Here is a 13,681-nt window from a genome sequence, read left to right as displayed (position 1 = left end):
TCACATAAATTAAGGGTTAGGGTTAGGCGCTAAGCTCCTCAAACTTCCCATAAATTCAGGGTTAGAGTTAGGCACTAAGGTCCTTAAACATCACATAAATTCAGGGTTAGGGTTAGGCACTAGGCTCCTAAGACTTCCCATATATTCAGGGTTAGGGTCAGGCTCTAAGCTCTTAAAACTTCACATAAATTCAGTGTTAGGGTTAGGCACTAAGCTCCTTAAATTTCACATAAATTAAGGGTTAGGGTTAGGCTCCAATCTCCTCAAACTTCCCATATATTCAGGGTTAGGGTTAGGCGCTAAGCTCCTCAAACTTCCCATAAATTCAGGGTTAGGGTTAGGCACTAAGCTCCTTAAAGTTCCCATAAATTCAGGGTTAGGGTTAGGCACTGAGGTCCTTAAACTTCCTATAAATTCAGGGTTAGGGTTAGGCGCTAAGCTCCTCAAACTTCCCATAAATTCAGGGTTAGGGTTAGGCACTAAGCTCCTTAAAGTTCACATAAATTCAGGGTTAGGGTCAGGCTCTAAGCTCCTTAAAGTTCCCTTAAATTCAGGGTTAAGGTTAGGCACTAAGCTCCTAAGACTTCCCATATATTCAGGGTTAGGGGTAGGCACTAAGCTTCTCAAACTTCACATAAATTCAGGGTTAGGGTCAGGCACTAAGCTCCTTAAAGTTCCCATAAATTCAGGGTTAGGGTCAGGCTCTAAGCTCCTTAAAGTTCCCATAAATTCAGAGTTAGGGTTAACTCTTTCAGGGTAACGTAACTCTTAGGAAAGGTTAAGTCTGAGTCATGCAAGTTTCAAGAAGCTGAACACAGTCTGCAGAAAAACCTGCCTCTGATGATTCACCTCTTTAAGAATTCTATTTGTACAGATCAGAACGTTTGGAAAGCTCGAGACTTAGAGAAGTGGAGAGTTGCGCTCTGCCGGAGGAGAAGAAGAAGAAGAAGAAAGCATTTCTTAAACAACACACACGCTTTCTCTGCAGCAGCCGTCGCAGCGGGAAGTCGATGAGTCATTGCTGTAGCTTTTAGACGGTGCTGCATCAATCACCCGCTCCTGATGGCAGCAGATGGCGCGTGGACAAGTGTGTGAGTGTGTGTGTGTGAGTGTGTGTGTGTGTGTGAGTGTGTGTGTGTGTGTGTGTGAGTGTGTGTGTGAGTGTGTGTTTGTGTGTGTGTGTGTGTGTGTGCTGGAGAGGGAGGGAGGTTGGCGCTCAGACTGATGCAAACAGCAGCGTGGAGGCAGCTGCAGAGCAGACGTACACAGACGGGAGCGCTCCGTGTTCACTGTTGATCCAGCGCCAGAGAACCGGCTGTGCTGCCGGTGTGACAACCACAGAAGAAGAGGAAGAGGAGGAAGAGGAGGAAGAGGAGGAAGAGGAGGGGAGGGGGTGTGGTGGTCTGATGGGGAACCTGTCAGGGCCGGATCCGTCAGGGTGATAAATGTGACGCCTGAATCGTACCTGAACACTAAAATTTGTGGGGAAACTCCAATTTATGAGCCACCCATGAACGCAACACAAACAGCTGATATACCCCGGCCTTGTTCCTGAGTCCTGGTTCTTACAGGTTTTACGTCCACCCACAAAATATTGGTGTCACTTTTGCTGCTTTTTCTCTCTCCCTCGCTGAAGCTCTTCCCTCATAACCCTCTGACACAAGTACCAGGGACAGGAGAGGGGAGGGAGGGGAGGGGAGGGGAGGGGAGGGGAGGGGGATGTTACAGCGTTTATGTCCTTGCAGAAAATCCTGAGTCACTAAGGATGACTTCTCCAAAATGTCGATGAATGAGATTATGGTTTTCTTTTTATTCCTTTGGACACCATACAGTGAGCATAGTGTTAGTCCAGGGAGAAGATGTGTGCTCTCCCTGTGATGGGTTTTCAAAAATGCAGATGAAAGGGAACAGAGGTTTGTCCTTAATGCCTTGGTTTTCAAATCTGCTCATGAAAGGGACAAGAGGTGTGCTCTCCCGGCCTTGGTTTTCAAATATGGACATAAAAGGGATGAGAAGTGTGCTCTCCCTGCCTTGGTTTTCAAATATGGACATAAAAGGGATGAGAAGTGTGCTCTCCCTGCCTTGGTTTCCAAATATGGACATGAAAGGGATGAGAGGTGTGCTCTCCCTGCGATGGGTTTTCAAAAAAGGAGAAGAAAGGGAACAGAGGTTTGTCCTCAATGCCTTGGTTTTCAAATCTGCTCATGAAAGGGACAAGAGGTGTGCTCTCCCGGCCTTGGTTTTCAAATATGAACATGAAAGGGACGAGAGGTGTGCTCTCCCTGCCACCTTTTTCAAATATGCACATGAAAGGGAGAAGAAGTGTGCTCTCCCTGCCTTGGTTTTCATATATGTACATGAAAGGGACCGGAGGTGTGCTCTCCCTGCCAAGACTATCAAAAATTTACATAAATGGGACGAGAAGTTCACTCTCCTTGCCTTGGTTTTCAAATATACACATGAAAGGGATGAGAGGTGTGCTCTCCCTGCGATTGTTTTTCAAATATGAACATGAAAGAGACCAGAAGTGTGTTCTCCCTGCCTTGGTTTTCAAATATGGACATAAAAAGGGACCAGAAGTGTGCTCTTCCTGCCTTGGTTTTCAAATATGGACATGAAAGGGATGAAAAGTGTGCTCTCCCTGCCATGCTTTTCATATATGCAAATGAAAGGGACGAGAAGTGTGCCTTAGTTTTCAAATATGCACATGAAAGGGAGAAGATGTGTGCTCTCCCTGCCTTGGCTCTGTGTATGCACATGGAAGAAAGGGGAGCTTCCAGAACAGAGCCATGCCACCAAATATAAGTTATTGGATGAAGATAATTAATTATTTTAACGAGGTCCTTACTAAACTCTCGTTTGGAGTCCTTCTTCTGTTTTCTTTATTTGATGAGGTAATGAACACTGGTGGGTGTGAGTGTGTTATTTATAATCCCACCTCCTCCCATGATGATAAACAGCAGCACTCACACAGAGCTGGAGGCAGTACACACACACACACACACACACACACACACACACACACACACATCTCCTCCTCTGATGCTGTGGTGTGTGACCCCCACTCAGACACAAACATATAGAAACAAACCTCCCCTCCTTTCTCACCCTTCAGCTCCATCCCTTCCTCTCTGATGTAATCCAAGATGCCAGTTTTGGTGAGCCGGAGACCCCCGCTCTCCCCCCGGAGTCAGATATCTGAGTTCTCAGGGCCTCTGGTGTGCGTGCGGCGCTACTGCTGCTGCTGCTGCTGCAGAATGAAATAAATAAAAGACACCAGCACTGAGTCCTGGTTGGCGGGTTTGTTCTGACGGCGTCACGGACCGATTGAAGCTCGGCGAGGAGCTCCAGGAGCGACCGAGAGGGAAACATATACTGTGAAATGCTGCTTTGTTTTGCCTTGAGGGGAAACTCTTCACTGTACGCGTTCACGATATCAAAGAGGTGATGTAATCACGCAGTCACACCGCCGGGGCTGATGGGGATTATATCACGCCGACCTCAGGCCGACAGATAACGTCAGTGAGTCTGCAGACATGTTCGTGTGTTTCTGTGATAATATTTTGACAATAACGGTCTCTCAAATCTCTGAAGCTCTCTGTAAAGAGAGGCACGACGTCTCCACAGGCGGAGGAATGTTTCTGTCCTACGTCAGAGGTCTGGCTCTTTAAATCAACATTTGTTCACTGATGATTCCCTCACTCAGTCCTGGAGCTCCTTTTAATGATTTAGATCTGGAGTGGGAATACCGTCAGTTCACACCTAGCTCAGGTGTCACAATCAGAGCTCCCAGGGTTCACCCTGAACGACAACACGCAGCTAACACGCTAACACGCTAACACCTCGCAGAGTGTTGGCTCCTGTTCGCCGCCTCTGTCCCATAATGCTTTACTTCACCGTCTATTCCTGGATCAGTTTATTATCACCCCACCAGCCCACCTCTCCAAATCACAAACACAAGGAGGAGAGGAGAGGAGAGAGGAGACAGAGGAGAGGAGAGGAGAGAGGAGACCCTACTCATCCCTCCTAACCTCTACCCCTAAACAATCCCTCCTTAACTTGAGTCCTACTCATGCCTCCTTTCCTAAAGCCCTACTCATCCCTCCTAACATCAACCACCACTCATCCCTCCTTACTTCCACCCCTATTCATCCGTTCTTACCTAGACCCCTGCCCATGCCTCCTTACCACAACCCATACCCATCCCTCCTTAACTCAAGTCCTACTCATGCCTCCTTTCCTAAAGCCCTACTCATCCCTCCTGACATCAACCACCACTCATCCCTCCTTACTTCCACCCCTATTCATCCGTCCTTACCTAGACCCCTGCCCATCCCTCCTTACCACGACCCATACCCATCCCTCCTTAACTCAAGTCCTACTCATGCCTCCTTATCTAGACTCCTACCCACCCCTCGTTAACTCAAGTCCTACTCATGCCTCCTTAACTAGACCCCTGCACATCCCTCCTAACCATGACCCCTACTCATCCCTCCCTACCTTAAACCCTACTCTTCCCTCCTTAACTCGACTCCTACCCACCCCTCCTTACCATGACCCCTACTCATCCTTCCTTAACTTAACCCCTACCCATCCCTCCTTAACTCACATCCTACTCATGCCTCCTTTCCTATAGCCCTACCCATCCCTCCCTACTTCAACCCCAACTCATCCCTCCCTACCTAGACCCGTACAAAATCTCTCCTCACTTCGTCCCCTACTCATCCCTCCTTACCTCGACCCCTACTCATCCTTCCTTATCTAGACCCCTACCCACCCCTCCTTAACTCAAGTCCTACTCATGCCTCCTTAACTAGACCCCTGCACATCCCTCCTAACCATGACCCCTACTCATCCCTCCCTACCTTAAACCCTACTCTTACCTCCTTAACTCGACTCCTACCCATCCCTCCTTACCATGAACCCTACTCATCCTTCCTTAACTTAACCCCTACCCATCCCTCCTTAACTCACGTCCTACTCATGCCTCCTTTCCTATAGCCCTACCCATCCCTCCCTACTTCAACCCCAACTCATCCCTCCCTACCTAGACCCGTACAAAATCCCTCCTCACTTCGTCCCCTACTCATCCCTCCTTACCTTTACCCCTACTCATCCTTCCTTAACTCGACCCCTACCCATCCCTCCTTAACTCAAGTGCTACTCATGCCTCCTTTCCTATGGCCCTACCCATCCCTCCCTACCTCAACCCCTACTCATGCCTCCCTACCTTAAACCCTACTCATCCTTCCTTATCTAGACCCCTACCCATCCCTCCCTACTTCAACCCCTACTCATCCCTCCTTACCATGACCCCTACTCATCCCTCCTTACCTTGACCCCTACAACCTATCTAAGAGCAAAGACACAGGATAATTAAATTAAAATAACATTAAAATCTGAGTCGGCCATCTTGGTTGTTTACAAAAATACTTCAAAGTCCTAAAGTCCGCCCACTTGGGGAATGAGTCTGTGATTTTGTCCGGCTCCAGATCTAAAAGCATCCTCTGAACCGGGTCAGGACTCTGTGAGGGATTGATCTCGTCACAGGGATCAGATAATTGATCTTGTATTGATTTCTCTGCATGCTGAAGGCGTCAGACTGAGAAACGTTGATTTCACTTCTTATTCTGAGACAGCTCGACCATCCAGCTGCTCCGCACAAAGGCTGCTAATGGCATAGTGCTACGAGTGTGTGTGTGAGTGTGTGTGTGAGTGTGTGTGTGTGTGTGTGTGTTTTAGTGAGGACAGGGGGGTTACAAGTCTGCACACACAGCCCTCACACAGGGAGCCCATTTCCAAATGTCAAGTGTTTGTGAAATAAATGTCAACTAGCTCAGGGAGGAGAAATCAAAGAGCTCCTCAGCGCCGTCTGCAGCCGATACGAGGCGATGGAGGGAACGACTGGAAGAGTGAAGGAGGAAGAAAAGAGCGTATTGACATGTCCACATCAGGAGAGTAAAATCTACACCAGGCGTGTAAAGACGGCAGTCAGCGTCTTTGTCTTTGGGAAGCGTCTGGGGGAGAATCTTTGGCATTGACGGAGCGTCAGACTGCCCGCCTCGCTCTCATAATGTCAGCTCAATCAATGGGGGACGCTGGGAGACCGGGGTGACACAGTTTCCTAGGTGGCCGCCGTCCAAGAATATCTGACTTCATTCAGTTCTCAGACGGAGACTCTGGAGTCTGAACGTCTGATCTGAAACACAACATGTGACGCTGTGAGGGACGTTTGGGATTTCCAGACCTGAGCACCGTTAAAGTCCACTGTTTGAGGTCTGAGTGTCTCACAGTTAGGGATCATGCACTCACTGTATGAAACACAATGCTGGGTTTACAACACAACTTTCTCAGGGTGTGAGAAACCCAGAGCTTCACTACAGCTGTGCAAATGAGACAAAGAGACAGTTCTCTCACATGCACAGACTTTCAGTGGTTTGGTTTCCCCTGTGTGTTCTTTCTTTCAGAGGCTGGGCGTGGCTCCCAACAGGCACACCTGATTCTCATCAACAATCACCTGCTGCAGTATTTAGACCCTGACTCTTCTCCTCCACACTGCCAGATGATTCCTGTCTACATGCAGGAGAGTTGTCCAGAGTTTTTCTCTCTTAATGATCAGACACCTTCATATCTTAAAGACCTCATAGTGACCTATTACCCCTCTAGAACTCTACGCTCCCAACATGCAGGCCTGCTCATCGTACCTAAAGTCTCTAAAAGTAGTATGGGAGGTAGAGCCTTCAGTTATCAGGCCCCTCTCCTTTGGAATCATCTACCAGTCAGGGTCCGGGAGGCAGACACCCTCTCTACTTTTAAGAGTAGGCTTCAAACTTTCCTTTTTGATAAAGCTTATAGTTAGAGCTGGATCAGGCTTGGACCAGGTCTTAGTTATGCTGCTATAGGCTTAGACTGACACACTGGGATCCTGTCTTTCCCTCTCTCTCCTCTCTTTGCCTGTCTCTCACTTTAACTCTTCCTGTCCCATTAAAGTTACTAACCATAGACCTTTCTGGAGTCCCTGAGCTCCCTTGTCTCGTAGGTTCCTCTGGATCTCTGCTGGAGATTCCTTTTTTGGGGTCTGTTATTCATCCTTTCTTTCTTTCTCTCTTTCTTTCTTTCTTTCTTTCTTTCTTTCTTTCTTTCTTTCTTTCTTTCTTTCTTTCTTTCTTTCTTTCTTTCTTTCTTTCTTTCTTTCTTTCTTTCTTTCTTTCTTTCTTTCTTCTTCTTTCTTTCTTTCTTTCTGTCTTTCTTTCTTTTTTTCTTTCTTTTTTTCTTTCCTTTTCCTTTCATTCTTTTCTTCTTTATTTCTTTCATTTCTTTGTTTTTTTCTCTCTCTCTTTCTTTCTTTCTTTCTTTCTTTCTTTCTTTCTTTCTTTATTCCTTCTTTCTTTCTTTCTTTCTTTCTTCCTTCTTTCTCTCTTTCTTTCTTTCTTTCTTTCTTTCTTTCTTTCTTTCCTTCCTTCTTTCTGTCTTTCTTTCTTTCTTTCTTTCTTTCATCCTTTCTTTCTTTCTTTCTTTCTTTCTCTCTGTCTTTCTTCATTTTTTTTCTTACTTTCCTTCTTTTCTCCTTTCCTTTCGTTCCTCTGCTTTCTTTCTCTCTCTCTTTCTTTCTTTCTTTCTTTCTTCCTTCTTTCTCTCTTTCTTTCTTTCTTTCTTTCTTTCTTCCTTCTTTCTCTCTTTCTTTCTCTCTTTCTTTCTTTCTTTCTTTCTTTCTTTCCTTCTTTTCTGCTCTTCTTACTTTCTTTCATCCCTTCCTTCTTTCCCTTTCATTCCCTTTTCCTTTCATTCCTTCTTCCTTTCTTTCTTTCTTTCTTTCTTTCTTTCCTTCTTTCTTTCTTTCCTTCTTTAATTCCTTTTTCCTATCATTCCTTTCTTTCTTTCTTTCTTTCTTTCCTTCTTTTCTGCTCTTCTTACTTTCTTTCATCCCTTCCTTCTTTCCCTTTCATTCCCTTTTCCTTTCATTCCTTTCTTTCTTTCTTTCTTTCTTTCTTTCTTTCTTTCTTTCTTTAATTCTTTCTTTCTTTCTTTCATTCCTTCTTTCTTTCTTTCTTTCTTTCTTTCCTTCTTTCTTTCTTTCTTTCTTTCTTTCATTCTTTCTTTCTTTCTTTCTTTCTTTCTTTCTTTCTTTCATTCTTTCTTTCTTTCTTTCTTTCTTTCTTTCTTTCTTTCTTTCTTCCATGTTTTTTCATCCTTTGTCTCCTTTCTTTATCCCGTCCTTTCCTTCTGTCATTCTTTCACCATTTATCCTCCTCCTTTTCTTTCTTCTGTTCTCCCGGTTCTGTTTGGAAAGAGTCTGAGGATGACATTTGTTGGGATTTGAAGCTTCCTGCAAACATCTGATGAGCTGATCTCACGTAGGGACTCTACTTTTGATTAAAGTGTGTTTTTTAAATCCCCCTCAGCCTCCTGGTGTTTGTCTTCCAGGTTTTCCTCCACTGCTGCCCGCCCTCCATGCCCTGCTCTCAGTCTAATCCCATCACAGCAGAGACCTCTGTTCGATCTGTGTGATGAGTGCGAGTGCAGCAGCTCCCAGCAGGACAGCAGCTCAACTCTGCCCTCTAAGGTGAGAAACATGGTAACTGTATGTCTCTGTGTGAGCAGCACACGAGAGGAAGAGGAGGAGGAGGAGGAGGAGGAGGAGGGTGTGATACCAGCCTCATGACTGAGTGATTATATTAATAAAGGGGTGCTTTTTAAACTCTCAAAGATATCCTCATGTTACCAGATATGAATAATCCTTTCATTGTATTGCATTAAAGCCAAATAAGGATTCATGAGGAGGATGTCTGAAGAAGAAATAAAAAACAAATCCCTGTGGTTATTTTCTGTAATTTATCTGAAGCAGCCGAATCGTTGTCTCTGAAAGTGCTGCATTTAAAAAATCAGACAAATAAAACTCAGCCTCTGAGGAGAGAAAAGAAGAGTTTGCAGAATGAAATTGGATAAATGGTGGATGTTTTTATTTTTTAAGTATCTATGGGGAAATCTTTCAGGTAAATACCACCAGCTTGAAAAAATCACTGAGTGCAACACTTTCTGTGTTACTCATGAGAAGAAATGTCACATCCTGGAGTTTACTTTCCAAATACAGAGCTCATCAGGTAACGAAAGCCCCTGCTAGGGGGGTAGTCCTTTTCAAAGGTCCTGGGACTTTCAGGGGGCGGGGCCTGCAATGCTGAACGTGTCTGATTGGTAGAGTAACCTCAGTGTTTTTATTCCTCCCTCCGTCCACAATAACATCACACACATCTGTGATTCTCTTGATTTCTCTTTCTTTCATTAGTTTTTATTTGTTCTATCTTTTTTGTATGTGTGTGTACTTTTCAAAAGAAGAAGCTGTGATTCTCTTGATTTAGCAGCTTGTAACAGTAGTCTTCTCTCAGCACACCGTGAATGTGTCTCTCCTCCCGGTGTTCCGGTTTTAAAAGTGACCCTGTAAACTGGAGACCTTCAGCTGAACGTGTCAGTGTTTGTGGAGTTTACACAGATGTTGAAACACAGAGGGAGTTCCTGGGAATGCAAACTAGTTTAGTTTTTATTAAGATTTCAAAATATCCTCATCAGATATTTAATGATGGTCTAAAGACGTTTATGAGGGATGCATCCGGCTGAGAGTCTCCAGTTAACAGGGTCGCTGTTTAAACCAAAACACCGGCCGATCTCTGCGATCACGGCTTTTTGAGTTCAAAAGGATTTTAAAGCCGTGTTGAAACGTCTTTGCTACTCGCACTTATCTCCTCTCACGTGTTGATTCATTCATTCATTTCTTTTTACATGTTTTTAACAGCAGGCGCAAAATTTTCACTTTTTTTTCATGTTTTTCTGCTTTTGGAGCACAATTTCATATTTGAGGAAAATGAATTTTTTCGACAGGCTCCGGGGTCAACTTTTTTGTTAAATGTTTTTTGTCAAAACATTTTTGTCAACATTTTTTTGTTTTTCAAAAATTCTTTTTTCAAAACTTTTTTTTTTTTAAATGTTTTTTTCAAAACAATTTTTTTTTTCAAATTTTTTTTTTTTTCAAATTCTTTTTTTCAAATTTTTTTTTCAAAACTTTGTTTAAAACAATTTTTTTGTCAACTTTTTTTTCAATTTTCTTTGTATGAAATATATTTTGTTTAAATTTTATTTTGTAAAAGAAAATTTTGTACATTTTTTTTGTCAAATTTTTTCTGTCAAATTTATTTTTGTCAATCTTTTGAGTCTCCAGTTAACAGGGTCGCCGTTTAAACCAAAACACCGGCCTATCTCTGCGATCACGGCTTTTTGAGTTCAAAAGGATTTTAAAGCCGTGTTGAAACGTCTTTGCTACTCGCGCTTATCTCCTCTCACGTGTTGATTCAGTGAATCCATCTGTGATGAAATATAGCACCATCTAAAACAGACCAGCTGAGTCTCTTCATGCTAACAGGCTAACTGTTGTGTTGCTCATAATGATACCTGCCTGTCCGTCTGCTTCTATGGTGTCATCTGTGATGAATGGCATTCCTCTTTGTGTTACTGCCCTCTACTGGTCTGGTGGTGTAGTGCATTTACTTTTTTTCCTCCATACGTCACTGGCCTGATTTACACAATCTACCCGAGACGAAACGCAGACAACAATAGAGGCATGGGAACCTTTTAGTTCAGGGTGAAGTAGTTCTGGGAACTCTTGGTCCAAATGCACCTAAAGATGCTTTTTGTCATGTTTGTCTGAACGGACAGCTTCCTGAATGCTTCTGAAGTGAAGTGTTCTACCAACAGGATCAGAATGTAAGATGGGACTGGAAGCTTTGAATCTGGACGGGCCAAATTATAAATGATAAATAAAAACATTAAAATGTCTTTTTAACATTTACTATCAAAACATAAGGACAAACAAGGAGAGGGAGGTACTGAAGAAATGTCATGTAACAGAAAAAGTGAATAAACATCTTTAAAGTTATCAGGTTCATGCTCAACTCTCTCTCTCTGTGTGTGTGTGTGTGTGTGTGTGTGTGTGTGTGTGTGTGTGTGTGTGTGTGTGTGTGTGTGTGTGTGTGTGTGTGTGTGCCTCTGCAGGTAATCACACACCCGTGGTCACTCCACCTGTCTGTTCCAGGACTTCCTTCTTCCATGGTCACGCTCCCTCTGTGGAGGATGACTCACTGTTTTCAGACTTTCTCTCTCTCTCACATCGATCAGAGTTTATTCCTCTCTCTGTGCAGCGGGACATCGTGGCTCAGTTATCAATGAAGGTGATACAAATAAACCAATACAGTAATATACTGCTGTCCACTAAAATTACTGCATCACTGTCACCAAACATTAATAATTAAATTAAAAAATAATACGGCTCACAAAAACAAATTTCCTCTCCAGTCTGACTCACATCCTCACTATAATCATGTTGTAGCTTCAGCGCCAGATCTGCACCTGGAAATTGCACCCTGTAAAAAAACCACGTGTGGTTAGTCTTTGTTCAAATGTCCGCCATTGTGGTTGACAAAGTTGATATCAGAAGTCCCACCCCTCCTTGATTTTGATTGGTTGGTAGGGAAAGAGTGACATTGACTAACACAGCAGTGTTTAAAAAGTTGGACTCAGGTCCTAATCCTTCACCTTTAGCTGAAACAGGCCCTAGTTTGGGACTTGAAGTGGACACACGCCCTAATACTGCATCTTTAGTTGATACAGGCCCTACTCCTAAACATTTAGTTGACACAGGCCCTAATCTTTAACATTTAGTGGATACAGGCCCTAATCCTAAACATTTAGTGGAAACAGGCCATAATCTTTTACATTTAGTGGATACAGGCCCTAATCCAAAACATTTAGAGGACACAGGCCCTAATCCTGCACCTTTATTTTACACGGGCCCTAATCCTGCATTTAAAGTGGACACAGCCCCTAATCCTTCACCTTCAGTGGACACAGGCCCTAATGCTGCACCTTTGGTCCAAATTGTGCACTTGAGGGGGACACAGGCCCTAATCCTTCACCTTTAGTGGACACAGGCCCTAATCCTGCACCTTTAGTGGACACAGGCCTTAATCCTTCACCTTTAGTGGACACAGGCCCTAATCCTATACCTTCAGTGGACACAGGCCCTAATCCTATACCTTCAATGGACACAGGCCCTAATCCTTCACCTTTAGTGGACACAGGCCCTGGTCATTCACTTGAAGTTGGTGGATGCCCTTAAGCTGGACCTTTAGTAGAAACATGCCCTAATCCTTCACTTTAGTGGACACAGGCCCTAATCCTGCACCTTTAGTGAACACAGGCCTTAATCCTTCACCTTTAGTGGACACAGGCCCTAATCCTGCACCTTTAGTGGACACAGGCCCTAATCCTTCACCTTTAGTGGACACAGGCCCTGATCATTCACTTGAAGTTGGTGGATGCCCTTAAGCTGGACCTTTAGTGGACACAGGCCCTAATCCTATACCTTCAATGGACACAGGTCCTAATCCTGCGCCTTTGGTCCAAATTGTGCACTTGAGGTGGACGCAGGCCCTTATCCTTCACTTGAAGTTGGTGGATGCCCTGATCCTGCTATTTTGGTGGACATATGCCCTCATCCTATAAATTCAATATACGCAGGCCCTAATCCTGCACCTTTAGAAGACAGAGGCCCTGGTCATTCACTTGAAGTTGGTGGATGCCCTTAGCCTGCACCTTTAGAAATGATATTCTGAGACCCCCAAACTGGACCCCTTCCTCTTCCTACTGAAATCTGTAGCATTAAAAAGGTTCCACTCTGATAAATTCAGAACCTATCACTTTATTATTAGATGTGATGACACATCGGCTACCCGTCAGTGAAGAAAGGGAAGCTGGGTGTTTTCTCTGGTGAAAATTAAAATTCAGCGCGGGTTATGATTCACGCTGCTGTCACTAAATCTTTCATTATTCCTCGTCTCAGGTTCTGTCAGCTGCTTCACTCTGTCTGAGGGTTTCCTCCATGCAGAGCTTCTAATCTAACAGTTTCCCCTCAGCTTTCACTCCTCCACACCTCCAGTCTCACCTTGATCTAAACGCTGCTATTCTCAGCCCACTGATGAGGAACGAGGCCCACAGCGGTGAGAGACGGGTACTGTGACACCTTCACATCTGACAGGCTCGAACGCCGACAGCCGAGCGGGTTTTGTTCTCCGTCGTTAATTATTTTTTTCAGCTATAACTTCCTCTTAAGTGTTCGCAGGTAAAGCTGTGGGTGGATGTCTTTAATGTGTTCCACTTTGCACAATGCAACTTGCTGGAAAGTGATTCACGGCTGACAAAGTTTAACTTCGAGGTAAGATTTTTACAACGGTGCTCATGCTGCTGAACTCTAGCTCAGAGTGAGACGTGCATTCAGACTAAACACAAGCTGGTAGAGATGATAGGTGACATCTTACTCAAAGAGTCTTGGCATGGAGCGCAAGTGACACAGTTATTTTCCACCTGACACACCTGCTTCACCTCAGCCCTGCAAGTGCCAACAACTCCAGACCACGACTCTCACCAAGCTCAGAACGCAGCACGGAGCAGGACACCGGAGAGCTGGAGTCATGTGACCGAGGTTTCCCCAGCAGTAATCCCTGAATCAAGGATTCTCCTCCTCCTCCTCTCCTCATCCATGTTGTCTTTCTGGTCCTCTGAAAACCTCTGACCTGTTGACTCCAGGCCTGGCTCCGCTCATCATGACTTTGGTTTGTTGTTGTAGTTAAGTGAAATA

The sequence above is a fragment of the Notolabrus celidotus genome, unplaced genomic scaffold (genome assembly GCF_009762535.1).
Source record: "Notolabrus celidotus isolate fNotCel1 unplaced genomic scaffold, fNotCel1.pri scaffold_166_arrow_ctg1, whole genome shotgun sequence".
NCBI classification, from domain to species: domain Eukaryota; kingdom Metazoa; phylum Chordata; class Actinopteri; order Labriformes; family Labridae; genus Notolabrus; species Notolabrus celidotus.
The sequence above is the reverse complement of the archived record's forward strand: the minus strand, read 5'-3'. Positions refer to the sequence as shown.